The sequence below is a fragment of the Notamacropus eugenii genome, chromosome 7, assembly GCF_028372415.1.
Source record: "Notamacropus eugenii isolate mMacEug1 chromosome 7, mMacEug1.pri_v2, whole genome shotgun sequence".
NCBI classification, from domain to species: Eukaryota; Metazoa; Chordata; class Mammalia; order Diprotodontia; family Macropodidae; genus Notamacropus; species Notamacropus eugenii.
In genome coordinates, this window is record NC_092878.1 from 36,239,240 (window position 1) to 36,264,988 (window position 25,749).

The 25,749-nt window shown below is 38.4% G+C and overlaps 1 long non-coding RNA gene across 1 annotated transcript in view; it reads right to left on the reverse strand.

The window, feature by feature from the left end:
• LOC140514283 (uncharacterized) overlaps positions 1-20,010 on the reverse strand; it is a 101,579-nt gene extending 81,569 nt beyond the window's left edge. Inside the window, exon 1 of the long non-coding RNA XR_011970525.1 lies at positions 19,872-20,010. This is a non-coding gene — a long non-coding RNA (uncharacterized lncRNA). The remainder of the gene's footprint in view (positions 1-19,871) is intronic.
• Positions 20,011-25,749: the final 5,739 nt, after the last annotated feature.

Consider the following 25,749-nt stretch of genomic DNA (forward strand, 5'->3'; position numbering starts at 1 on the left):
TCATTTTGTGGCTACAGCTGCTCTAGAATTTGTTTAGAGTCATTTTTTACAGGTATTTTATGGGCTATGGAGGGAGAACTACAGCAGGTTCGCCCTTCTACTCCACCAACGTGGCTCTGCCCTGGTAGATTGAGTTTCTTAGCCACTGAATGGACCTTTGATTTTAAAGGATCTTTCAGTGGTTGAAAAACTCAATATGCAATGGGACCTCAGAGGTCATGTCTAGTTCATACCCAAGTAGGAATCTTTCTTATATTATTCTGAACAAGTGGAATTCCAGCCTCTGTCTAAAGTTTTCAAAGCTCTGTAAAAGTGAATTTTTACCCTTACTTAGTTGGGTTCCACATATTAATAGGAATCAGGATTGGACTATAATTTCAATTAAACCCACAATAGTACAGAAAATTCCTGAGTGAAGAAACTCTCTATACCAATGCAGGTTGGTGTCTTTTTTGCAACTTATGAGTGAATGAAAAAGGACTATCAAGTATTTGCTATGTACAAAGTACCATGGTAAGCAATGGGAATACAAACAGAAAAACGGAGAAAATCTCTACTCTCAAGGAATGCACATTGGGGGAGGAGCAGCGCAATGGTGGAGCAGCAGGAAGAACTACTTGGCTCCTCAACCAAACTCTGTACAGATCTAGAAAATTCACCAAGCTCAATTACAATTAAGAAATCCAAGAAAAAGATGAAATGAGCCATTTTTCCACCCAACGTGGCCTAGATAGACACTGGGCACAGGGTCTAAATAGGAATACAACAATTACAGTGCATTTAAGTGCTAAGAGATGAGAGCCCAAAGATCCTTGAACAAGTACAGGGCATACAAACAGGTGCTATCTGGCAGTTCTTGCCTATTGCCTCATTCTGGATCAAACTGAATGGGTAGAGATCTGCATATGAAACCAATAGTAGGTCTGTTGCTCTGATCCCAAGAGCAGAGTAGGAACTCTAGCTTTAGCCCATGGTGGAAGCCTACAATAGAATAACCAAGATAGGAGTCCCAGGTCAACAGGAAACCTGCAGATGAATCACTTTTAAGAGAGATTTCCAGAGGGCTAACAGTGGTTGAGTCAAACAGCAGTCTTCTGAAACTTCCAACCACAGTCAAGCCAAGAGATCCAAACCAAGGTAGGCAGAACTCAGATCAGGCATATAGTAAGCAGGTTTCATCCCAGATCATATCACATTGCGAACACTGAAAGCTTTCAGACTCCCAGCTTAAACTTTGATAACAGAAGGACACAAGAAGACAAAAGCTTAGCCCAGAAATTCCCCTCACCCCCAACCCAGAGGTGAGCAGAAACCAGAACTAACATAAAGTCTAAAGTCAAGAAGCAGTGGAAAAAGGAATAGACATAAAAGAATATCCCATCATAAAAAGCTATTACAGCGACAGGGAAGCTCAAGAGACAAACCCAGAAGACAACGACTCAAAAACATCTCTAATATTTACCTAAAAGAAAAGTAGAACTTGGAACAAATCCAACCAGAATCACTGGAAGAATTAAAGCAAGTTTTGTTCTGTTTCATTAAAATAATAGATTATTTTTAAAAAGCAAATGAGAGTGATAGAGAGGATAAAAGGAAAAGAAATCAGAGAAATGGAAGAAAATGTGAAAAAAATTAACAGTTTAGAACAAGAGGTACAAAATTATAACAAAGAAAATAATTCCCTGAAAATTAGAATTGACCAAATAGAAGTTAATGACTCTATGAGACATTAAGAAATATTAAGATAAAGTCAAAAGCCTAAAACAATAGAAGAAAATGTAAGATATCTCATTGTAAAAACTGACCAGTAAAACACTTTGAGGAGAGTTAATTTAAGAATCATTGAACTACCTGAAAAACCATGACCATAAAAAAAAAAGCCTAGACATCATTTCAAGATATCATAGAATGAAAAATGCCCAGATCTTTCAGAACTAGAGGAAAAAGTAAAAATGGAAAGAATTCACTGGTCACATCCTAAAAGAAACCCCAAAATGGTAATTTTCATGAATATTAGAATCACAATCCAGAACTTCTAGGTCAAAGAAAAAAACACTACAAGCAGCCAGAAAGAAAGAACTCAAGTACTGAGGAACCACAAAAGATCTAAGCTAACGATCAAAAGTAATTTCCCTAGTAAAACTAAGGTATGCAGAGAAATGTAGAGGGGGAAAATGGACAATTAATGAAATAGAGGACTTTCAAATATTCCTGATGAAAAGACCATAGCTGAGCAGAAAATGTAAAATATAAACAGAGTGTTCAAGAGAAGCATATAAAGCTAAACATGAGTGAGCAACTATGAAGGACTAAACAAGTTTACATTCTTATATGGGGAGATGAATATACATATATTCCCCTCTGAACTCTATCATCAAGGGTCACAGAGGAAGTCTAATTAGCCACAGGGCCTATGAGTGATTCTTCTATGTTTTAATTATCTTAAAAGAAAAATAGAAAGTGTGAGGAAAAAGAATGAGAAAAGGAAGGAGGGAGAGAGAGAAAGAATGGGAAAAATTACCTCACATAAATGGGGTACAAAAGTAGAAGCCAATAGAAAGATGAAGGAATGGGGGCTAGGATGAGTGGATGACACTTGAACTTCATTCTCATTGGAACTGGTCAAAGGAGGAAAGAATTCATACACATACACACATACACACACACACACACACACAACTGAGTATAAAAATATATTTGCATCATGGAAACAGGAGGGGAAGGAGTGAAGGGAAATGGGGGTGGGAGGATTAAAAGGGAAGGTAGATTAAGGGAGAGATTAGTTAGAAGCAAAAAAAAACTCTTAAAGAGAGTCAGAGAAAAAAAGAAAGAAAAATAAGAGAGAATAGAAAGATGAATGGAATGAACTTACACATAAAAAAGAAGAAAAAAGCAGAATGCATTAGAAATTAGCATCCAGCTACATATTGTTTGCGAGAAACATACTTGAAGCAGAAAGATACACAGAGTGTTAAAATAAGGCCCTGGAGCAAAATGTATTGTGATTCAGCTGAAGTATAAAAGGAAGGAGTAGCAATTGTGATCTCAGACAAAACATTAAAAATAAGACTACTTACATGAGATAAATAAAGAAATCATATTTTGCTAAAAAGGTATCAGAGATAATGAATTAATACCAGCAATAGATATATATGCACCAAATGGTATAGCAGCTAAATTCTTAAAGGAAAAGTTAATTAATTACAGGGAGAAAAAGACAATAAACTACAATGGTGGGAGATTTCAATGTTCCTCTAAACTCACAAAAAAAAAAGAACAAAAAAAAATTAAGAACCTGAAAAGAATTTTAGAAAAGTTAGATATGGGAGATCTCTGGAGAATATTGAACATGAATGGAAAAGAATATATCTATTTTTTCAGCTGTGCATCATACCTTCATAAACATTAGGGCATAAAATCTCACAAACAAATGCAACAAAACAAATATTATATGTATCTTTTACCAAACTATAATACAATAAAAATCACTCAATAATATAAAGAGCCTTGGAAGCAAACTAAAAATTAATTGAAAACTAAATAAACTTAATCCTAAAGAATAAGTGGACCAAATAACAAATCATAGAAATAATCAACAATTTCTTTAAAGACAATGACAACAAGGAGAGAACACCCAAATTTTTGATATGCAGCTAAAGCATCAATCAAGGTAAAATTCATCTCTATAAACACTTTCATCAATAAGCAAGAGAAAGCACAGATCAATGAATTAAGAACACAATTAAAAAAACTATAAAGCCAACAAATTTTTTTACAAGCAAATGAAACACCAAAATAGGAATTCTGAAAATCAAAGAAGAAATTAACAAAATGAATGGAAGGAAGGAAGAAAAGAGAGAGGGAGGGAAGGAGAATAAGGAGGAGAAAGAGAAGAAATAATAAAACTAGGAGCCAATTTGAAGGGAGAAAAAAAGAGTAAAATAGATAATGCATTAGCTAACTTGACTTTTTTAATTTATTTAAAAAATATCAATTTAGCAGTATTAAAAGATGAAAAAAGAAATTTGCAACCAATTAAGAAGAAATAAAAGAAATTATTAGGTGCTATTTTATTTCCTTATCTGCCAATAAAACTGGCAATCTAAATGAAATAGACTGATATTTGCAAAAATATAAATTGAACAATTTAATAGAACAGAAAATAATGAATTTAGATAACCCTTTCCTAGAAAAAGAAATTAAACAAGCCATAAATAAATTCCCAAAGAAAAACTCCTGAGACAAGATAGATTTCTACCAAATGCAAATTCTACCAAATATTTCAAGAACAATTAATTTCGGTACTACATCAACTGAAAGAATAGGAAAAGAAAGGGTCCAACTAAATCATTTCTATGGCACAAATATGGTCCTGATATCTAAGCCAGAAAAAAAATCAAAACAGAGAAAGAAAACTACAGAGAAATATCTATAACAAATATTAATGCAAAAATTATAAATAAAATATTAGCATGTAGAGTAGTATATCATAAAAATTATACACCATACATATAAGCTAGATTTATGCCAGGAATTATAAGACTGGTTCAATATTAAGAAAAGTATAAACATAATTGATCATATTAACAAAAACAACAAAAATCATGAAAATGTAGAAATGTAGAAAAATAGATACAAATAGGGGCAGAAAATGTTTTTCACAAGATAATCCCAATTCCTGTTAAAAATGCTAAAAGGCATAGGAATAACCAAAGGTTTCCTCAAAATGATATGTAGTATCTGTTTATTAATATAAAAAGCCAGACAGTCCATAAAATACCTCTAAAGAAAGACTCTCAACAAATTCTAGAGCAGCAGAAGCCACAGAACAATGGAGTAGAGGAGATTTCCAGCCCAGATTGACCTGGAAGGCCAATAGGAAAGGTCTGTCACACCTGATGTGGAATGAATCACAGCCCAGCCTTAGCTACAGCACTGGGAGAAGCAGGGCAGGAGCAGGCCTTGGGGGCAGAATCCCTGCCAGCAGCAGCAGCAGAGGTTCGCAGATCCCTCAACCCACAGGCAGCTTCAAAAGTCAGTATGAGAGCTTTTCACCTCCATGACAAGGAAGCAGGATTCTCCTCTAGTCTGGGCCCCAGGTAGCAACAGACTGCGGTAGCAGCAGCAGTGGGCCATGGCCATTGTTGAATAAAGCCACTGGAGGAATTGAGCAGTTGATGTGAACTTTAGTCTGGAGACAGGCCAGGGAGTAAACTCCTCTCCCTTGAGTGTACCACCTTGGAGGAACTGAAAACTTATAGGTCCCCAGAGTATACCCTACTCTTGACAAAGAACCCAAAGGTCAAGTAAGTGGTTGGGAAAATGCCCAAAAAAGGGGAAAAAATAAGACTATAGAAGGTTACTTTCTTGGTGAGCAGTTATTCTCTCCTATCCTTTCAGATAAGGAAGAACAATGTTTACCATCAGGGGAAGACATAGAAGTCAAGGCTTCTGCATCCAAAACCACCAAAATAAATACTCAATGGTCCCAGGCCATGGAAGAGCTCAAAAAGGACTTTGAAAATCAAGTAAGAGAGGTGGAGGAAAAATAAGGAAGAGAAATGAGAGCAATGCACGAAAATCAGGAAAAGCAAGTCAACAGCTTGCTAAAGTAGACCCAAAAAATGCTGAAGAATATGACACCTTTAAAAATAAGCTAATTCAATTGGCAAAAGAGGTTCATAAAGTCAATGAGGAGAAGAATGCTTTAAAAAGCAAAATTAGCTAAATGGAAAAAGAGGTTCAAAAGCTCACTGAAGAAAGTAGTTCTTTCAAAATTAGAATGGAACAGATGGAAGCTAATGACTTCATGATAAACCAAGAAATTACAAAACAAAACCAAAAGAATGAAAAAATGGAAGATAATGTGAAATATCTCATTGGAGAAACAACTGACCTGGAAAATAGAACCAGGAGAGACAATTTTAAAATTATGGGACTACCTGAAAACCTCCTGAAAGAAATCCAAAAAGGGAAATTCCTAGGAATACTGTAGTCAAACTCCATAGTTTCCAGGTCAAGGAGAAAATATTGCAAGCAACCATAAAGAAACAATCTGAGTACTGTGGAAATACAATTAGCTTCTACATTAAGGGAGCGAAGGGCTTGGAATATGATATTCCAGAAGTCAAAGGAATTAGGATTAAAACCAAGAATCACCTACCCAGCAAAACTGAGTATAATACTTCAGGGGAAAAAATGGTCATTCAGGGAAAGAGAGGACTCTCAAGCATTCTTGATGAAAAGACCACAGCTGAAAAGAAAATTGGACTTTCAAACACAAGAATCAAGAGAAGCATGAAAAGGTAAACAGGAAAGAGAAATCACAAGGGACTTACTAAAGTTGAATTGCTTATATTTCCACATGGAAAGATAATATCTGTAATTCTTGAAACTTTTCTCGGTATCTGGTTAGTTGGAGGGATTACACACATACACACACACACATATGTATATATATATATATATATATATATATATATATATATATATATATATATATAGAGAGAGAGAGAGAGAGAGAGAGAGAGAGAGAGAGAGAGAGAGAGAGAGAGAGAGAGAGAGAGAGAGAGAGAGAGAGAGAGAACTCACAGGGTGAGTTGAATAGGAAGGGATCATATCTAAAACAATAAAATTAAGGGGTAACCAAAGAATATATTGAGAGGAGAAAGGGAGAAATGGAATGGGGCAAATTATCTCTCATAGAATAGACAAGAAAAAGCTTTTCTAATAGAGGAGAAAAGGGGGGAGGCAAGAGGGGAAAAGTGAAGCTTATTTTCATCACATTGGCTCAAGGAAGGAAAAACATGCACACTCACTTTGGTATGAAAATCTATCTTATACTACAGGAAAGTAGGGGAGAAAGAGATAAGTAGGGTGGAGGGGATGATGGAAGGGAAGGCAAATGGAAGGAGGGAGCAATTAGAAGTAAACACTTTTGGGGAGGGACAAGGTGGAAAAAGAGAATAGAAGAAATGGGGGGCAGGATAGGATGGAGGGAAATGCAGTTAGTCTTACACAACATGACTATTATGGAAGTCATTTGCAAAACTACAAACATATAGCCTATATTTAAGTACTTGCCTTCTCAGTGGGGATGGGTGGGGAGGAAGGAAGGAAGAGAAGTTGGAACTCAAAGTTTTAGGAACAAACGTTGAGAATTGTTTTTGTGTACAACTGGGAAATAAGAAATACAGGTAATGGAGTATAGAAATTTATCTTGCCCTACAGGACAAGAGAAAGATGGAGATAAGGGAAGGGAGGGGTGTTAGTAGCGAGGGCACATTAGTGGAAGGGGCAATCAAAATGCAAAGTGTTTTGGTGTGGAAGGAGGGGAGAGATGGGGAGAAAATTTGGAACTCAAAATTTTGTGGAAATGAATGTTGAAAACTAAAAAGAAATAAATAATTTTTAAAAAATAAAATAAAAAGCCAGCATTATCCCATTACTGGGGCTCAACTAGAGACCTTTCCAATAAAATCAGGGGTATGTCAAAGATGTCCATTATCACTATCACTCTTCAACATAGAATTGCTAGCTACCAGAATAAGACAAGAAACTGAAGGAATAAGCAGAGGCAAAGAGGAAACAAAAGTATCACTTTTTACAGATGATATGATGGTTTAACTAGAGAATCCTAGAAAGTCAACTAAAAAACTAACTGAAACAATGAACAGCTCCAGCAAAGTTTTAGGATATAAAATAAATGTACAAAAATCATCCTTACTTCTGTATATTACTAACAATATCCAGCAAGAAGAAAGAGATAAATTCCACTTAAAATAACCACAGACAGCATAAAATACTTGGGAGTCCACTTGCCAACACACACACACACACACACACACACACACACACACACAAGCTATATAAATACAAGTACATAACACTTCACACAAATAAAGACAGATCTAAATAATTAATTGGTGAAATTTTAATATTTCATGAGTAGGTTGAGCCAATATGATAAAAAATTATAATGCTCCTTAAGTTAATTTACCTATTTAGTGCCATACTGAACTAGCAGTACTTACAGCTAGTAAAAAAAAAGTAACAAAATACATCTCGAGGAACAAAAAGTCAAAACAGTAAGAAAGAAAGCCTAGCAATACCATATCTCTTATTAAAAAACCATATTCATCAAAACAATTTGATATTGGGTAAGAACTAGAAAGGTGGATTACAAAAACATTCAGTACGTAACATACAAAAGCAAGCAAGCACAGTAGTTCAGTGTTTTATAAACACAAAGATCCCAGTTACTGGAGTAAAAATTTACTATTTGACAAAAATTGTTTGGAAAACTGGAAGAAACTAGGTACAGGCCAACATCTCTAAGTGTATATACCAAGATAAGCTCCAGACTGATACAGGATTTAGACATAAAGAGTGACATAAACAAATGAGAGGAGCAAAGAAGAAATTACATGTCAAGTCTACAGATAGGGAAAGAGTTCACAACTAAATAAGAGACTGACAAAAGTTAAAATGGAAGATTTTAATTATATAAAATTAGACAGGTTTCCCACACACAAAAACAACGCAGTTAATATTAGAAAAAAAGCTAGAAATTAGGGGAAAATATCTTTGCAGCAGGTTTCTCTGCTAAAGGTCGCATTTCTAAGATATATAGAGAAGTAAATCAAATTAATTAGAATAAGAGTCATTCTCCAATTAGTAAATGGTCAAAGGATAGGAATGGGCAGTTGTCAGAGCCAAATGATCAACAGTTATATGAAAAAATGCTCAAAGTCATTAATTAGAGAGGTGAAAATTAAAACAACTCCCAGGTGTCACTTCATCCCACCAGATTGTCTAATGCCAAAAAAGGAAAATGCTGGAAGGGATATGAGAAAACTGGCACACTAATGGGTTGCTGATGGAGCTGTGAACTAGTCCAATCATTCTGGAAAGCAATTTGGAAATATTCCCCAAATTCCATCAAACTGTGCAAATCTTTTGACCTAGCAATACCCAGGTCTATATCCCAAAGAGATTAAAGGAGGAAAAGGACCTGCATATAGTAATCTCTTTTAGTTGTGGCAAAGAATTAGAAACTGAAAGGATGTCTATCAATGGGAGAATGGATTATCAAGTAATAACATATAAATGTTATGGAATGTTAATGTGCTATAAGAAATGAGGAAGAGAATGACTTCAGAAATACCAGAGAGACTTGTATAAACTGATGGAAAGAGACGTGGGCAAGATCAAGAGAGTGGTTGATATAATATCACCAATATTCTAAAGGTAAACAACTTTGGCATCTGATCAATACCATGACCAACAGCAATTTCAGGAGATTCATAATGAAACATATTATCCACTTCCAGACAGAGACATGCTAGATTCAGAGTGCAGATTTTTTGGACATGGACAATGCAGGAATTTGTTTTGTTAGACTGTATATATTTGTAATGGATTTTGTATTTCTTGTTTTCTTAATTGGAATGGGTGGGGAAAGTGGAAGGGAGAAAATGTGGAATTGAAAAGAAAGCAAAATTGATTTTTAAAAAGGTATTCACATTCTGATGGGAGGAGACATTAATTTTAGAGAGGTGAATTTAGAGAGAATTGAGAAGTTAAGTGATTTGCCCAGGGTCACACAGCCAGCATTAGTCAAGAGGTAGGATTTGAACCTACCTGGGTTCAAGGCTCTCCTATCCTATACCTTTCAATTAAGCAGCTAAGTGGCATAGAGGACAGAGTATTGGACTTTGAGTGAGGAAGACCAGAGTACAAATCTTCTCTCCAACTCTTACTATACTATCCTGAGCAAGTCACTTAGTTTCTCTTTGTCTCAGTTACCTCATCTGTAAAATGAAAGGGTTGGATTCAACAGCCTCTGAGACCCTGCAGTTCTAAATTTGTGACCTACATGCTAATGAAATAGCAAATATGTCTCAAAAAATTCAATTTTCTGAGTGCATTCTGGCTAAGTGGGACACTGTGGAAAGTAAGTAATTTAAGTAATTACTTCCATATCTTGAGTGTTCCTAAACCGGCCAAATGATTAGTATTTACTACTGAGATAAACTGTCCTTTTTTCAAAAGCTTGGATAAAATTAATCTATGAGATTTTCATAGACCAGATTTTTTTTTGTACAAAAAGAAGACTGAAAATCAGCTTCAGATTGTAAACACTTGAGGTCAAGGACCATGTCATCTCCTGTCTTTATAACCCCATGATTCTTAAGACTGTAGATCCTCTCTGGAAAGGACTCACACTGGGAATTATGTGAAGAGAAAAATTAATAGACATTTTGCCAGTATAAATGTATACAGAGAGTCAGACTTCGGGCAAGGTGACCAAAAAAAAGACTGTTTATAAGTTCAGCTCCTGCTCAGATAATTAATACAGCTAAAAATGCATAAAACAAACTGAAAGCACACCACCACCAACTAAGAGAATGGGGGCGGGGGGAGAAGTCCTCACAGAAAAACCACTGGAGAGGTGGAAGAAATAAGTAAAGTTCTTAAAAGCTATATAAAATAGCTAACATTTATATGGCTCTCTAAAAATTGCAAAGAGCTTTACATTTGCTACTTCATTTGATCTTCATGGCTCTGTGAGGTAGGTACTCACAGCTTCCCCATTTTACAGATAAAAACAGTGAGACTGAGAGGTTAAGTGACTTGCCTAGGATCACACAGCTAACAAGTGCCTGAGGCAGTATTTGAACTCTGGTCTTCCAGACTCCTAGTCCAACACTCTATAATATGCAGAAGGAATACCTTGAGGTAAGTAAATGCAAGGAGAAATCTCTAGTTGAAGAAAGTAACTGTAACAAGTACAACAAGAACCCCGCAAAACAGAATGGAACGACCACCAGAGCTCGAAGAGTGACTGCAGGAGTTAAAAAAAGGAACTGAGGTAAGAAGCAGAGAGTGAAATTCAAGTATTTATGAAAAACTTGAAAGAAAAATTAGTGGCATAGAAACAACAACAACAACAAAAACCTTAGCAAAAGGGGTTGGGATAGATGGATGGAATCATAAAAATTCTTAAAAGTCTAGAGACAACATATTTGGAAGAATCTTTATGAGTTGAACAATAAAAAAATGACCTGGAAAACAGATGTTGTAAAGAGAAAATATTAGACATGTGGGATGAATGAGAGTGATGAGTCGAGGATGGGGTTGAGTCTGCAAGCCGGGATAACTGGGGGATGGTGGGGGTCTCAATACTATTAGGAAAGTTGGGAGGAGGGAAAGGTTGGAAGGACTGAGGGAAGAAGATAATGATTTTTATTTTAAACATATTGAGTTTGAAATGTCATGGCACCTCCAGTTCAAGATAATCAGAAGGCAACTGGGGATGTGAGAAAGGAGCCCAGGAGAAAGACTAGATTGGTTCGTAGGTCTAGGAGTCGTCAGTATAGAAGTGATCACTGAAACCATGGGAGCCCAAGTGAAGGAATACTGGAGAAAAGGAGACCTGGAAGAGAGTCTTCTGTAAAATACATGTGTATCAGGCATGGTATAGATGAAAACTCAGCAAGGAGACAGAGAAGGAACACTCAGAAAGGGAGGAGAATCAAAAGAAAGAAATCAGTGTCACAAAAACCTACAGAGAAGAGAGGACCAGGAGAAGATGGTGATTGACAGTGTTCAAGGCTGTAGAGAACTCAAGATAGAGGAAGACTGAGCTCGATAATCTGATTTTTTGATTTTTCAAATAGGAGATTGCTGGTAACTTTGGCAGGGGTAGTTTTAGTTGAATGATGAGGTCAAAAGTCAGGATAGAGAGGATTAAAAAATATTCTCTGAGAAGAGAAGTGGAGGTACCAAGTGTAGACCATTTTCTTAAGGAATTTAGTTAAGGGGAGGAAAGATATAGTACAATACCGATCAGAAACGGTAAGATCAAGTGAGAGTTTTTTAAGAATGGAATTTATTACATGGGCATATTTGTAAGCAGCATAAAAGGAGCTAGTAGATAATGAAAAATAAGTTAGAGAGAAAACAGAGATGGTAGTGGGCACAATCACCTACAGAAAAACACAGCAGGAAAGAATCAAGGGTGCATTTGCCTTGGCATGAAGAAGAGTCACCTCTCCCAGAGAGACAGAAATGGAAAAGAGATAGTTGGGAAAGGTGTCTAAGTGATATCACATGAGGAGAAGAAGAATCTCTCTCTCTCTCTCTCTCTCTCTCTCTCTCTCTCTCTCTCTCTCTCTCTCTCTCTCTCTCTCTCTCTCTCTCTCTTTCAGCAAATGGCCTCAGTCTGGTGTGGGATGAAGACATGATCAAAGTCCCATAATTGACAGGTGGGAAAAAGAGTAGTGGGACACTTGAGGAAGGATGAAATGAGGGAAACCCACTGAAGTGGGATTATAAATCCTTTTTAGGGGGTATAAAAGGATTGTCTTGCCGCAAGAAGAGTCCAACTGAGATTTTTGTACTAAAATTGTAACGGACCCAATCAGCTATATTCAGTTGCACACGAAAGGGATTGAAGGAGATGAGAAGGTGATGGTGGGAGTAGTTGAGAATTTGGAGTTTGGCAAAGCATGTTTGGTGATAAGACAAGGGGACAAAGGATTCAGCAACAGTTAGCATTTATACAGCATACCTCTTAAATGTTTGTAAAACATGCAGGCTCGTACAAAGTTGTACTGATTCATTAAAAGAGTCAAAATAGAGAAAGGAGCGTGTAGCTGATGGAGAAATAGAGGAAACAGAGGTCACAGTGAGGACTAAAATAGGAGTGGGGCAACTACCTAGAACTCTTAGAGGCAGAGGGAAAAGGAAAAAAAGAAAGAAACCACCTGTCACCCAACCCCCATGCCAGCCCCAGAAATTCCAAAATGAAAATTCCCAGGAATGTTAATAGCTGGTACAAACACACTTTTGTGTTGTCATTTTAGTTCATCCAATAGGTTCCAAGGACTTCTAAATTGATTGAGGACTTTTTATATTTTGTCTAAAGTAGACAAGAGAATTAATTAATTGATATCTAGGCATTTTTCAAATCTATTTCATGCTTCTGACTGATTGTTCTCATCTGACAAGGCATCTGGCTGTAATATCATCACATCACTTGCTTCAAGTGGGGGTCAGGTAATTGATTGACTCAATTACCCATGCTTACAAAAATATTCAATCACCCCATAAATTACAGGATAACACAAGGTTACATCTTTCACAATTACAGATAGGGAAACTTATAAAAAGACAAGATAAAAAAGATAAAATATACAATCTTGATTACATAAAACTAAAGGCTTTGGTACAAACAAAATAAGTATAGCCAGAATCAGAAGAAAGATTATCGATTGGGGAAAATCTTTGCTTTAATAACTTACATCCAGGTCTGAGATCCAAAAGCAATATGGAATTAACATAAGAATGAGTTGTGGCATTTTTTCTCTAAGAATTACAGAATCTCAGAGTTTGAAAGGACCTCAGAAGTCACACTTCTGACAAGTGGCCAATCAGCCTTTGGTTCAACACTTTTACTGAGGAGTCCATCAGTTTCAGGGGCATCCCTATTTGGGTATCTGAATGATTATTAGAAGGTTTCTTCTTACATCAAGCTTAAATGTAGCCCTCTGCAGCTTCTAGACTAGTTCCACTCTTTAGACCTGAGGCAAGCAAATCAAATATCTCTTCAACTTCAGAGTTTTTTAGATTTTTGAAGAAAGCTAAACTTCATTTTGTTCAACTGTAAAATGACAGGGTAGTGCTAGAAGACCTGCAAAGCCCCACCCAGCCATAAATCTATGACCCTATAATATTTTAGGTACCACCACCATCCCCCTCAAGACCTCATCTCCAAATTAAAATTTCCCAGTTCCTTCATCAAATATTTGCATGGAATGGTTTCTGGTTCCCCTCTTTCTAACTGATCTTTTTGGGCAGAATAAAATGGAGGTCAAAACAGCCACCTGCTCTTTATTATTTGTAAACAGAATGTATATAAGGCCTATGAGTAGCATAAATTGACATTTGATCTTTAAATTTCATTTTAGCCAAAAGCTCTAACCTCCTTCCCAACCAAATCTTTAACTAGAAATAGTGATGATAATGGTAATCCCTCACATTCACATTATCACAAAAGCTAACATTTATTTACCACTTTAAGGTTTGTAAAACACTTCACAAATATTTTCTCATCTTATCCTTACAACAATCCTAGAAGGTAGGAGCAATTATTTTTCCCATTTTACAGAGAAGGAAACTGAAGCCAACAGAGAGGCTAAGTGACTTGTCCAGGCACAGATAGTTAATAAGTGTCCAAAACTGGACAAGTTTTCCTGATCAGGTCTATCACCCTATCCACTGCACCACCCAGCACTTCATACTCTTCAAAGCGCTTTCTCCTACATAACCTCCTTTTATCTTAACAGCAATTGTGAGATATAATCAGGGAAGAGATTGTGATGTAGATGGAGTGCATCATAGGATAGTGGAAAGAGTCTGAATCCTTATTCTCCTCACTCTTCATATGACTTTGAACAAGTCACTTTCCTTCTCTGGGACTCCATGGTGCAATGGATAGAGCACCAGTGCAGGGGTCAGGAGGACCTGAGTTCAAATCTCACCTCAGACACTTGACACTCACTAGCTGTATGACCTTGGACAAGTCACTTAACCCCAATTGCCTCATCCTGGGTCATCTCCAGTCATCCTGATGAATATCTGGTCACTGGATTCAGATGGTTCTGGAGGAGAAGAGAGGCTGGTGACCTGCACAGCCCTCCCTCACTCAAAACAGTCAAGTGCAAGTCATGTCATTATTTCTCTGGTGGCATGGTCTTCTTTGGTAATGAAGGACGAACACAGATTTGCTCATCTATAAAATGAGGGAGTTAGACTAGATAATCTCTAGTCTCTTGCAGCCCTAAACCTTATGATCCCTATTTTGTAAATGAAGAAACTGAAGCAATAAGAGGAGGAGCAGTGTGCCCAAAGTCACACAGCTAATAAGTGATGAATCAAGGATTAGAATCCAAGTGTTTTGAGTGCTGCTCCATTGTGCCTAACCTTTGGGGTTGGTGCTGATGGAGCCAGAAATGCCCAAATCTGGGTAGCAAAAGAAAGGAAGAAAAAACAGGGAAAATGGATCCCAAGCCAACTGTTGCATGAATTCTTTAGTCATCTGGAGTTGGCTATACATAATGGAGGTGGCTGAAGCATCATTAGTGACCACAGGCACTGAGTTAGAGAGTTTTTATGCCAGGTAGGTTTGCCAAGCTTCTCCACTTCATTTAATAAGTGGTTCTTTCCAAGGCTCTCTATTGCCTGTGACCAATGCCTGGTGGTCAGAACAGGGCAGACAGCAGTGAACATTATCAGTAAGATGAACCAGAGTAGAGTGAAACCCGGTGGCAAGAGCCCAAGTATGGATTTCCAGAGACTGTGGATCCACCAGCAAACTCTCTTTTTTTCATGGAGTAGGATAGGGGGAGGGGAAGCATAGGTGGTGTCCTTTGTATAGATCAAGTCAAAAGTCTTGAAACTCAAAAGAGCATTTGATTTTGGGGGGATTTGTTTTCAGTAGCTAAATTCAACTCTTGGTTCAGTCACTACCTGTGTGACCTTGGGTAAATAGCTTCCCAAACTGTAACCTCACTCAAGTTGCCTTATTTATTAATGGAGAAAGTAGTATTACATGTTCCTAAAGTTTCCTTTGATCTCAAAATCCTATGATACTATGAACCTACCTGGGACAATATTTACCAAATACCTCTGTTCCTTCTCTCCCTGTACTGTGCTAGCTAAGCCATGACTGGGGCAGGGCTACCGATGCTCTGATCCAGGGTCCTGAAGAGCCTTCCTTTCTAAGGTAACTTTCCATCTACTCTGTAAAAATGTTATATATAACAATTTATATACATCTCCCTCATTAGAATATAATCCGCTTGAGGAGAGGGACTGTTTTTGCCTTTCTTTGTATCCCCAGCACTTAGCACAGTACCAAGCATATAATAAGCACTTAATAAATGCTTATTGGTTGATTTTGAGGTAGAGTGTGAATAGAGCATTAACTAGTAAGAATATGAGGCTATGGGATGGCTAACTGAGATGACCCTTCTCTCATTCCACTCAGTTCTTTACCTCCTTCCCCTCAGCATTAATGTCCCTGCCCTGAGTCATCTCCAGTTTTCCTGATCTATATCTGGCCACTGGACCAAGATGGCTCCAGAGGTGAAAATGAGGCTGGTGACTTTGCACAGCCCTTCCTCACTTAAATCCAAATCAATTGCAAGTCATGGCATCATCTTCCTGATGTCATGGTCCTCTTCAAGAAGGAAGGACAAACTACAACATCCCTGTCTTATCTCACCACCGTGTTTCTCCCCTTCCATAGAGTGATGTTCTCTCCACTGCCCTGTTTCCAACTACAGTCAAACAAGGGCGTGGTTTCTCATACTTATCCTTGGGTGAAAAATTCCTAGGTAGAGCTCTGCCAGAAGAGATGCAAACTCACAGCACTGCCCACTCCCAATTCTCCTGCCCAACTATCACCTCATCTCCACTCAGAGGAGCTACTAATCTGAAGACCAGACTCAAGGGGATCCCTGGAACAGAAGCAATTCTGGGCTGTGGCAATTCCAGTTAATGTCCCCAAGCCTTCACTTTAGAAGCCTCAACCCTTATTCATCAATCACTGGGCCTGGAGTCAAGAAGACCTGAATTCAAATTTAGCTTTACACACTTACTAGCTGTGTGACCCTGGGCAAGTCAGTTAACCTTTACTTGTCTCAGTTTCTTCAACCATAAAATGGGGATAATAGTAGCATCTATCTTGAAAGGTTACTTGTGAAGGTCAGCTGGAATAACATTTATAAAAAACCACTTAGCATAGTTCCTGACCCATGGTCAGTGCTCTGTAAATGCTGATTTCCTTCATTCCTTCACTGAGAGAGGATGAACTGCTCCACCAGCTGGTGCTAACAACAACCAAAAGTCCCATGAAGCTCATATGCGTATATTAAGCACCCACTCAACAAAGCAACAAAGCAAAGCCTCTTTTCCCTACTTCTCTCCCACCAAGAGATCTTATGTCTTCTTTTCCCCTTCAGCATTGTCTCTGGTGTTTACATTAACCTTTTCTCACCTATATAAAATATTGGGAAGGAATGTTGGGAGGGAAACACATCCTGTGACATACCCTAGGTATCATAGGGTGGGAGCATCTCAGAGGTCATTTGCTGATCAGCAAAAGCAAGAATGATGATTATAGATGGAAGGATGGATGGATGGATGGATGGATGATGATGATGACAATGACAACTTTCATTTATAAAACACTTTAAGGTTTGCCAAGCACTTTAAATATACTCTCATTTGATTACATACATGGTAGGAACTTAATAAATATTTACTGAACAGATGAATGAAGGAACATGAATGTGTGATCATACAATCAGACAACCCTAGAATTCTAAGAGACCTTAGGGATCACCTGGCCCAACAATTTCTATTGTTATCCTTATTCAGTCACGACCCCATTTGGGTTTTTCTTGACCAAGATACTGGAGTGGTTTGGTACTTCCTTCTCCAGCTCATTTTACAGATGAGGAAACTGAGGCAAAAAGGGTTTAAGTGACTTGCTCAGAGTCACACAGCTCATAAATATCTGAGTTCAGATCTGAACACAGGTCTTCCTGACTCCAGGTCTGCTGCTCTAACCACTGCACCACTTAGCTACCCAGCCCACAATTACCTGAATATTAAATCCCTCTACAATTCCAGCCCTTTTGTGTGTCATGGGATTGTCTGGCAACCTAGTAAATTCATGAGTCCCTTATCAGAATGATATTTTTAAACGTACAAAATAAAAATAAGGGGACCAATTATATTGAAAAGTTATCAAAATATTTTTTTAAATGGTCACAGACCACAAATTAATAACCTTTCTTCTATGACTTTCCTGACAAGTGGTCATCTCAACTTTACTTAAGGTCCTCCGGTGACTTGAGGACATTTCTATCAAAATTACAATGCTATAAAACTATCAAAAACCATTTCAATTGTTTAAATGCAAAGGTGTCAAGTTTTTTCCAGTCAGGCTAGAAAATATCCCTAAAAAATAATTATGATTATCAGTACAAAAAGAGATGATGAGTAGAACATTTAAACTTAGAACAACCCCCAAGCTCTATTTAATTCCCTTGGGGGGTAAAATTTACTCAAATATACTCTAAATAGGAATAGTGATAACATGGGGTAGCAAAAATTAGATTATAGTGAAATGTCTTACAGCTCATAAAAATAATACCAATCTCTGTTGTATAAACAAACAGAAAAAATAATACGAATAAAGTTAAAAATACTCCAGGAATTGGATGAGAGTTGGTGATGAGAGTTTTCATTTTCTATGATTCAAAGACTAGTTCAAGGGAGGAACTGGTAGGTTTTGCCCATTTTGTGAACTGGGTGGTTTTCTACCTACAACGAATGCTCTTAGGTTAATAGGTCTCAGTAGGAATAAGATCAACGCAATCACATCCCAGGCCATTATCATCACGGGAATCCTGATGAGAGCTTCACCAAAGGAATTGAGTTCTGGTCATTCCTCAAGGCTTTCTGGTCTTTGCAATAGGACTGAGGACAATCAGTCTTCTCATTGAGTGATCATGACAGCAATGAAATCATGGGGATCAAGTCTCAATTGGCCTCCCTGTCACTTCAGTTCCCTGATTCCTATTCTCTCTGTGGCCAAACAGGACAAATGAAATCCCTACTTCACATGCAGACATTCTCTAAAAGAGGGCACCAAATAGTCAAAGGATCAAAGCTTAGACCCCCATTAAACAATGAGAACAACTGCGTACAATTATCCCTTCCACATGGGAGGGGGGGTTGTGGTGCAGTGCCCTCTCAGTCTAGATAATCCACATAAAAAATTTGGCCCTCCCTTCAAACCGGACAAGTCTAATTTTTTTCTTTTATTTTTATGGGGTGTTTACAGTACCTTACTATAAAATTTGTGTTAAATATATGATTATGAACTCTATGTCATCTAATGGCCTTAGTGTGCCATATCTTCTACAAAACTCTCAAAAAATTCCCATTTAATTTCTTGTACTGACCTGCAATATATTGAAACTGCAGTGGGGAAAGCTGCAATGTGGAAAGGACAACTGTATAAAGCTAAGTAGGTAGGTAGGTAGGTAGGTAGGTAGATAGATAGATAGATAGATAGATAGATAGATAGATAGATAGATAGATAGACAGACAGACAGACAGACAGACAGACAGACAGACAGACAGACAGATATCTAAATGATATAGAACCTTCAGGAGGGGGAGGTCAGAATGGGTTTAAGTGATCAGAAAAACTTCATGAAGAAAGTGGGACCTCTGCAGAATCTTAGAGATTGAATAGCATAGACATTCCAAGGAGGGTATCTATCACCCAACGAAGGTAGGGAAAAGAATACAAAGAATGGAACAATCCTTACTGGCAAAGAGTTTACATTCTAATAGTAGATAGAATAAATGTAAGTAAATACAATTTCATTGAGTTAGGAAAGAGATCAGCGATTGGGAGGATAGCCAGGAAAGGATTCAAGTGGAAGATGGTGTATCTTAAAGGGAAGTATTCTATGAGATAGAGGTGAAAAGGGATGATAAAGGCACCAATGAGAGGGAAGAGGAAAGAGACATATATTTCATGACTCATTTTCACCCTATCATCTAGGACATGGACTAACTCAATTACGTAAATAGTTATCACATCTGTCCTATGCAAAGGCCTGGGCTCAGAGCTGGGGAAGCTAGAGAGATGTTTAAGACAAATCCTTGCCCTGTAGAGTTCAGTCTAATAGAATCCTAGATCCAAAGCTGGAAGGAATATAGTCCAACTTCCTCATTTTATAGACAAGGAAACTGAGACCCAGAGAAGTTAATTGACTTGCCTCCAAGTCACCTAGGCGGTAAGCATCAGTCGGCATTCCATCACAGTACTCTGATTCTAGATGCAGGGGTGAAGAACCTGCAGCTTTGAGGTTCCATGTGGCCTTCTACTTCCTCAGGTGCAGTCTTTTAACTGAGTCCAAGTTTTAGAGAACAAATCCTTTAATTAAGGTGATTTGTTTCATGAAATGTGGATTTAGTCAAAGGGACACACCTGGGGACCTAGAGGGCCACATGTGGGGTTAAGGTCACAGGTTCCCCACCCTTGTCTAGAGTCTGTTCTCTTTCTGCTCTGCCACATTTCCATGAACAAATGGAAGTTTCCAACCAAGTTGTATGCATTTCCACTCAATTTAATTCAATAAGCATTTTATTAAGTGTTGCATTCCAGGTGCTAAGCTTCCTGTGGTGGGGGGGAGAAGCGGGGTAGGAGGAAGTAAAGGAGAGGAAGGCTTCATGGAGAAGGTGCTTTGAGTGACTCAGGTCTTGAAAGAACACAAATGTGAGAGAACTGATTCCAATACATCATCACATGTGAGAAGAGTTTATGAGTCTATTCCAGGCATGAGGAATAATATAAACCAAGGCAGGGACACAGAAGAAAGGACAAATACAGGTAACAATGATGTGCCCTATTTGGTTACTGAATAAAGTCATTGAAGTTAAAGTTGAAAAGGTAGGTTGGAACCAGATTTTGGAAAATCTTAAATGCCAGGCTTTGGGATCTTATCACCTTAGAAGTAGGGAGATACTGAAGGTTTGTTTTGTTTATTGCTTTTGGCTTGGTTTTGGGGGGTTTTTTTTGGTACAGCAGCATCATGATCATCATAGTGTCTGGAGGGGTAGCTAGGTGGCATAGTGAATAGAGCACAGGTGCTGGAGTCAGGAGAACCTGAATTCAAATCCAACCTCAGAAACCTGACACTTATTAGCTGTGTGACCTTGGGCAAGTCACTTAACCCCAATTGCCTTGCCTCTCCCCTCTCCAAAAAACAAAAAAATATGAATCTGGTAATATATGTAAGAAAGCAGGAGAGGAATCTGAGGAGGGGGTTATACTCTGTAGTGATTGTTGTTCAGTCTTGTCTGACTCTTCATGACCCATAATGAGGTTTTCTTGGCAAAAACACTGGAGTGGTTTGCCATTTCCTTCTCCATTCTCTTCTAACCTAGTAATGGTTATACCTACTAGGTGGCTATTACAAGATTTTTCATACAGAGATGAAGATTTGGATAATGAGGGTAACAGAAAAAGTTAAATAGGAAGGGATAAATCATTACTTTGGAACTGAATTGTACTTAGCTATTGGAGGATCATATATTTAGAGCTGGAAGGGGCCATAGAATCCACCTAGTCTAATCCCCTCCTTTTACAAATGAGGAAACTGAGGCCTCAAGAGCCCTAATGACTTAGACTCCTATAGGTATTAAGAAAAAGAACCAGTATGTGAAATGAGTACTTTTGTCTCCAAATTCTGAGCCCTTCCCACTATGCCCCAGCAGACTCTGAAAGGGCTGCTCAGAGGAAAGGATAGGAGTCACTAACTCTAACACCAACTGATTGATTTTTTTCCTCTTGGTTTCCAACGTGCCTTCTTCCAAAGGCGTGAGCCTCAGGCCAGAGGCAGCCCCTGTGTCCCAGGTTGTCATAGGATACAAGCATCCGTACTTCTGCCAGGGGCCCCAGCATTCTTACACAAAATCCTTTTAGCCAGTCCTCAAACCCCTGCCTGAGCCCAGGGTGTGAAGTCAATCAGCAGCCCCAGGGAGCTGGCTTTTTAGTGATTGGAGGGAGGGAGGGGAAGGGAAGAACTGATTGGAGTCGAGGAGTCATAGCGCTTGCTCCCAGCATGGGAAAACAAGACATTGCATATTTAACCACCAGACCTCAGCATTTTCCGCAACCAATAGCCATAAGAATGTGGAGTCAGCATGGGGAGGGGATAAAAAAAATACTCTAATAACAGATCATATCTGCATGGCTGATGCTGCTCAGTCATTTCTCAGTTATGTCTGATTCTTCGTGCCCCATTTGGGGTTTTCTTGGCAAAGATATTAGAACAATTTGCCATTTCCTTCTCCAGCACATTTATACAGAAGAAGAAATGGAGGCAAGCAGGATTAAGCAACTTGCTCAGGGTCATACAGCTAGGAAGCGTCTAAGGCCACATTTGAACTCAGGTCTTCCTGACTCTAGGCCTGGCTCCGTGGCACCGCCTAGCTGCCTTTATAGCACTGTTAGGATTTACGAAGAGCTTTCACATCCAGTTATTTCATTTGTATTTATAGGATTTTAGGGCTATATAGATCCAGAGGTAGAAGGAAGCTTCTTAGACCTGGTCCAGACAATAAAGTAGTCAGAAAGAGAGCAGCATTGAGTGGCATTATTGGAGAAAAGTTCATGGAAGAGGTTGGAATGAATATCCCACAACGTCACAGATAGAACTTAGAGCAGTTCTTAATCTAAGGTCTATGAATGTTAAAAAAAATTTTTATTTTGAGAACTATATTAAATTTTTATTTTGAGAACTATATTTCAATATTGTTTGTTTCCTTTACAATCCTATACATTTGATTTCATGTATTTTAAAATATTATTTTGAGAAGCGATCCACAGGCTTCACTATACTGTCAAAGGGTTTATGACACAAAGTTAAAAATATGTGATGGTTCTCCTGTCCTGCAAGATAGAAAATGCAAGTGTTAATATCACTGTTTTACAGATAGGAAAACCGAGGCTCAGAGATCACACTGTTACCAAGTAATAGAGCTGAGATTCAAACCCAAGTGTCCTGATGCCAAGGTTGCTATTGGTAGTGTGGCATGGCAGAAAGAATCATGACTCTTCCTACCTACTTATGAGCTTAATATCTGTATGACGTTAGGCAAGTCATTTAACTTCTCTAGGCCTGAGTTTTCTCATCTATCAATTTTTAATTTATTGTGGATTAAATAGTCTCGAAGTCTCCCTCTAGAACTATTCCTAGGAAGCTATAGTCCTTCCACCACATTTTGCTGAATTCACTAATGAATTTGTGGGATGCATCTTCAAGGTCGACTATCAAAGTGGATTCCTAGAGGTTCACTGCCCAAGTCCAAAGGAGAGAAACTTCTGGGGAGATTTCAGGATGCCTGGTAAGGTGCAATATAATTTAGAGAGGGGTCTCCCTACACAGGACACTAGAGAAGCATATGGTCATAAGGTCCCTTCTTCCCCAGGGCATGAGCTCCATGAGCAGTGGTCAAAAAAGGATTACGATGGAGTCTAAGAGGGCAAGCAGTAAGGGAGTAGTGATAAATTTTAGTCCATTAATTTAATGGGATACCATAATGCAATTAAGACCAGCATGGATGATAAGGAATACAAAGAAATATGGAAAGACCTTTATGAAATCATGAAAAATGGGGGAAAAAATAATCATTGGAATGTAATCTACACGAATTTCAATCATATAAAAGAAAAAATGAAAGAGAATGTTTGGACAAAGAATCCATAGGAAGACTTAAAGGGAGAGACTTATAAAATGTTTCAACTGCAAGGTCCACCTTCTTAAAAGCAATGTTACGTGGAAGAGGGATTAAATTTGGGACAAGGAAAAGCAAAGACCTTTGAGTAGAAAATTCAAAGAAGCTTTTATCTTTGGCTCCATAAAAAGAACATTCAAATAATTAGAGTTCTCTGAAAATAACTGCCTTTATAGGCAATAAGTTCCTCATTACTGGAGGTCAGATAACCCTTTTGGAAGACATTATATATTTGATTCCTGATTTGGGGAAGCCTTGAACTAGGCAATTTTTGAGTCTTAGATTCTATGGTTCTATAATTCTGGTGTCCAATATCAAGTTTTTAACAAAACATAAGTACGTCAAATTGGTAGTTCTGGTACAAAACATTTCGTTTTTAAATAACAAAAGAACTGTTCTAGAACAAGAAGCAAGCCCCATCCACTGTGCTCCTTGGACTGACCTCCACCATGATCATTCTCCCAGGAAATATCATCACCAGGAAACTCACCAACTTGAGAGATGGCATCAGATTTGGTACTCACACCTCGTCAGTACCCTCACAGTAACCTCCGCCCCTCTGATCGGAGCCTCCATTTAAAGAGATCTCCCAGGACAGCAATACCCTAGACCCCACCACCCCACTTTTCCTTTTCCTTTTGTGTGTTGTCTTCTCCAAAATTATACTATAAGCTCCTTGAGGGCAGGGATTTCTTTTTCTTATTTGTATCCCCGGCACTTAGCTCAGTGCCTGGCACATAGTAGGCATTTATTAAATGGTCATTGACTGACTGAAATGTCTTCAGGAGCAGAACTTGAACCTGAGATTTCTTAACTCTAGGGCTAGCAACTGCTCTTCAAATGCCTCACTGCTTCTCACCTTCTAGATGCAGCATTGGTTTTTACTTCTGTCCTCCAACAGTCACTTCAATTTTTCTTTTCTCCTACATGTTACTTTTTACAATGTTTTCATTTGTTTGTTTTGGAAGGGTTTTTTTGGAGGCAATCGGGGTTAAATGACTTGCCAGAGTCATGCAGCTAGTAAGCCTCTGAGGCTGGATTTGAACTCAGGTACTCTTGACTCCAAGGCCTGGAACTGTAGCCCACTGTGCCACCTAGCTGCCCCCTTGCAGTGTTTTAATGAGCCTATAAAACATCCACATAGGCACATGTCCGTAGATGCACATGCACAACATACTGGAGATAACAACTGTAAAGTGCTTAGCACAGTACCTGGAACATAATAAGCACTACCTAACTGTTGTTATTATTATTTTTTATCTGCCTGACTGTACCCCTGAATATGCATATTCACACAGATTGTCTTCATTTTTCCAGTCTCTATGTTGTTTTTGTGTGGTCTCCCCCATTAGAGTATAAGCCCCGGGAGAGCAAGGACTCTCTTTCGCCTTTAGAACCTTACTGTTTAGCACACCCCTTAGCACATAGTAAGCCCTTAATAAATGCCTGTTGACTTGATTGCCTGGCTGTATAGACGCACACTCAAGCACACATATTCACAGGGATCCAAAGGAACATGGGCCACAGCAAAGTTTTCAACAACTCTCTTCCTATTTTCATTCATCTTGGGACTCATTACTTGTACCATATTTTTTTTGAGCACTTGACACTTAAAGTTCAGAGCACCCTTGTATTCAAAAACCTTCAATGGCTCCTTTTCAAATATTTGTCAGTCATGCCTGATTCTTCATGATCCCATTTGGAACTTTCTTGGCAGAGATACTGGAGTGGTTTGCCATTTACTTCTCCAGCTCATTTTACAGATGAAGAAACTGAGGCAAACAGGGTGAAGTGACTTGCCCAGGGTTACACAGGTAGTAAGTGACTGAGGCTAGATTTGAACTCAGGTCTTCCTGACTCCAGGCCCAGCACTCTACCACCTAGCTGCCCCCTCAGTGGCTCCTATGACTCCCATGGCTCTCTGTATTCCTATAATGGAATTCAGACTCCTTTGGTTTATATCCTTTGTATTTCATTGTATAATATCATAATTCGTTCTCCACAGGGTACACACAGAAACACACCCAAACGCATACAATAATCACAGTAGTTAACATTTATTTGGCAAGTTAAGATTTGCAAAGCACTCTACAAATATTATCTCATTTTATCCCTGCTACAATCTGAGGTGGTTGTAGTCATTTCAGTTGCGTCCAAATCTTCGTGACCCCATTTAAGGTTTTCTGACCCCCTCGGTTTGCTATTTCCTTTGAGGAAACTGTTGAGGGTTGAGTGACTTGCCCAGGGTCACACAGCTAGAAAGTGTCTAAGGCCAGATTTGAACTCAGGATGATGAATCTTCCTGATTCCAGACCAGGCATTCTATCCACTGCACCCACCTGAGGAGGTAGGTGC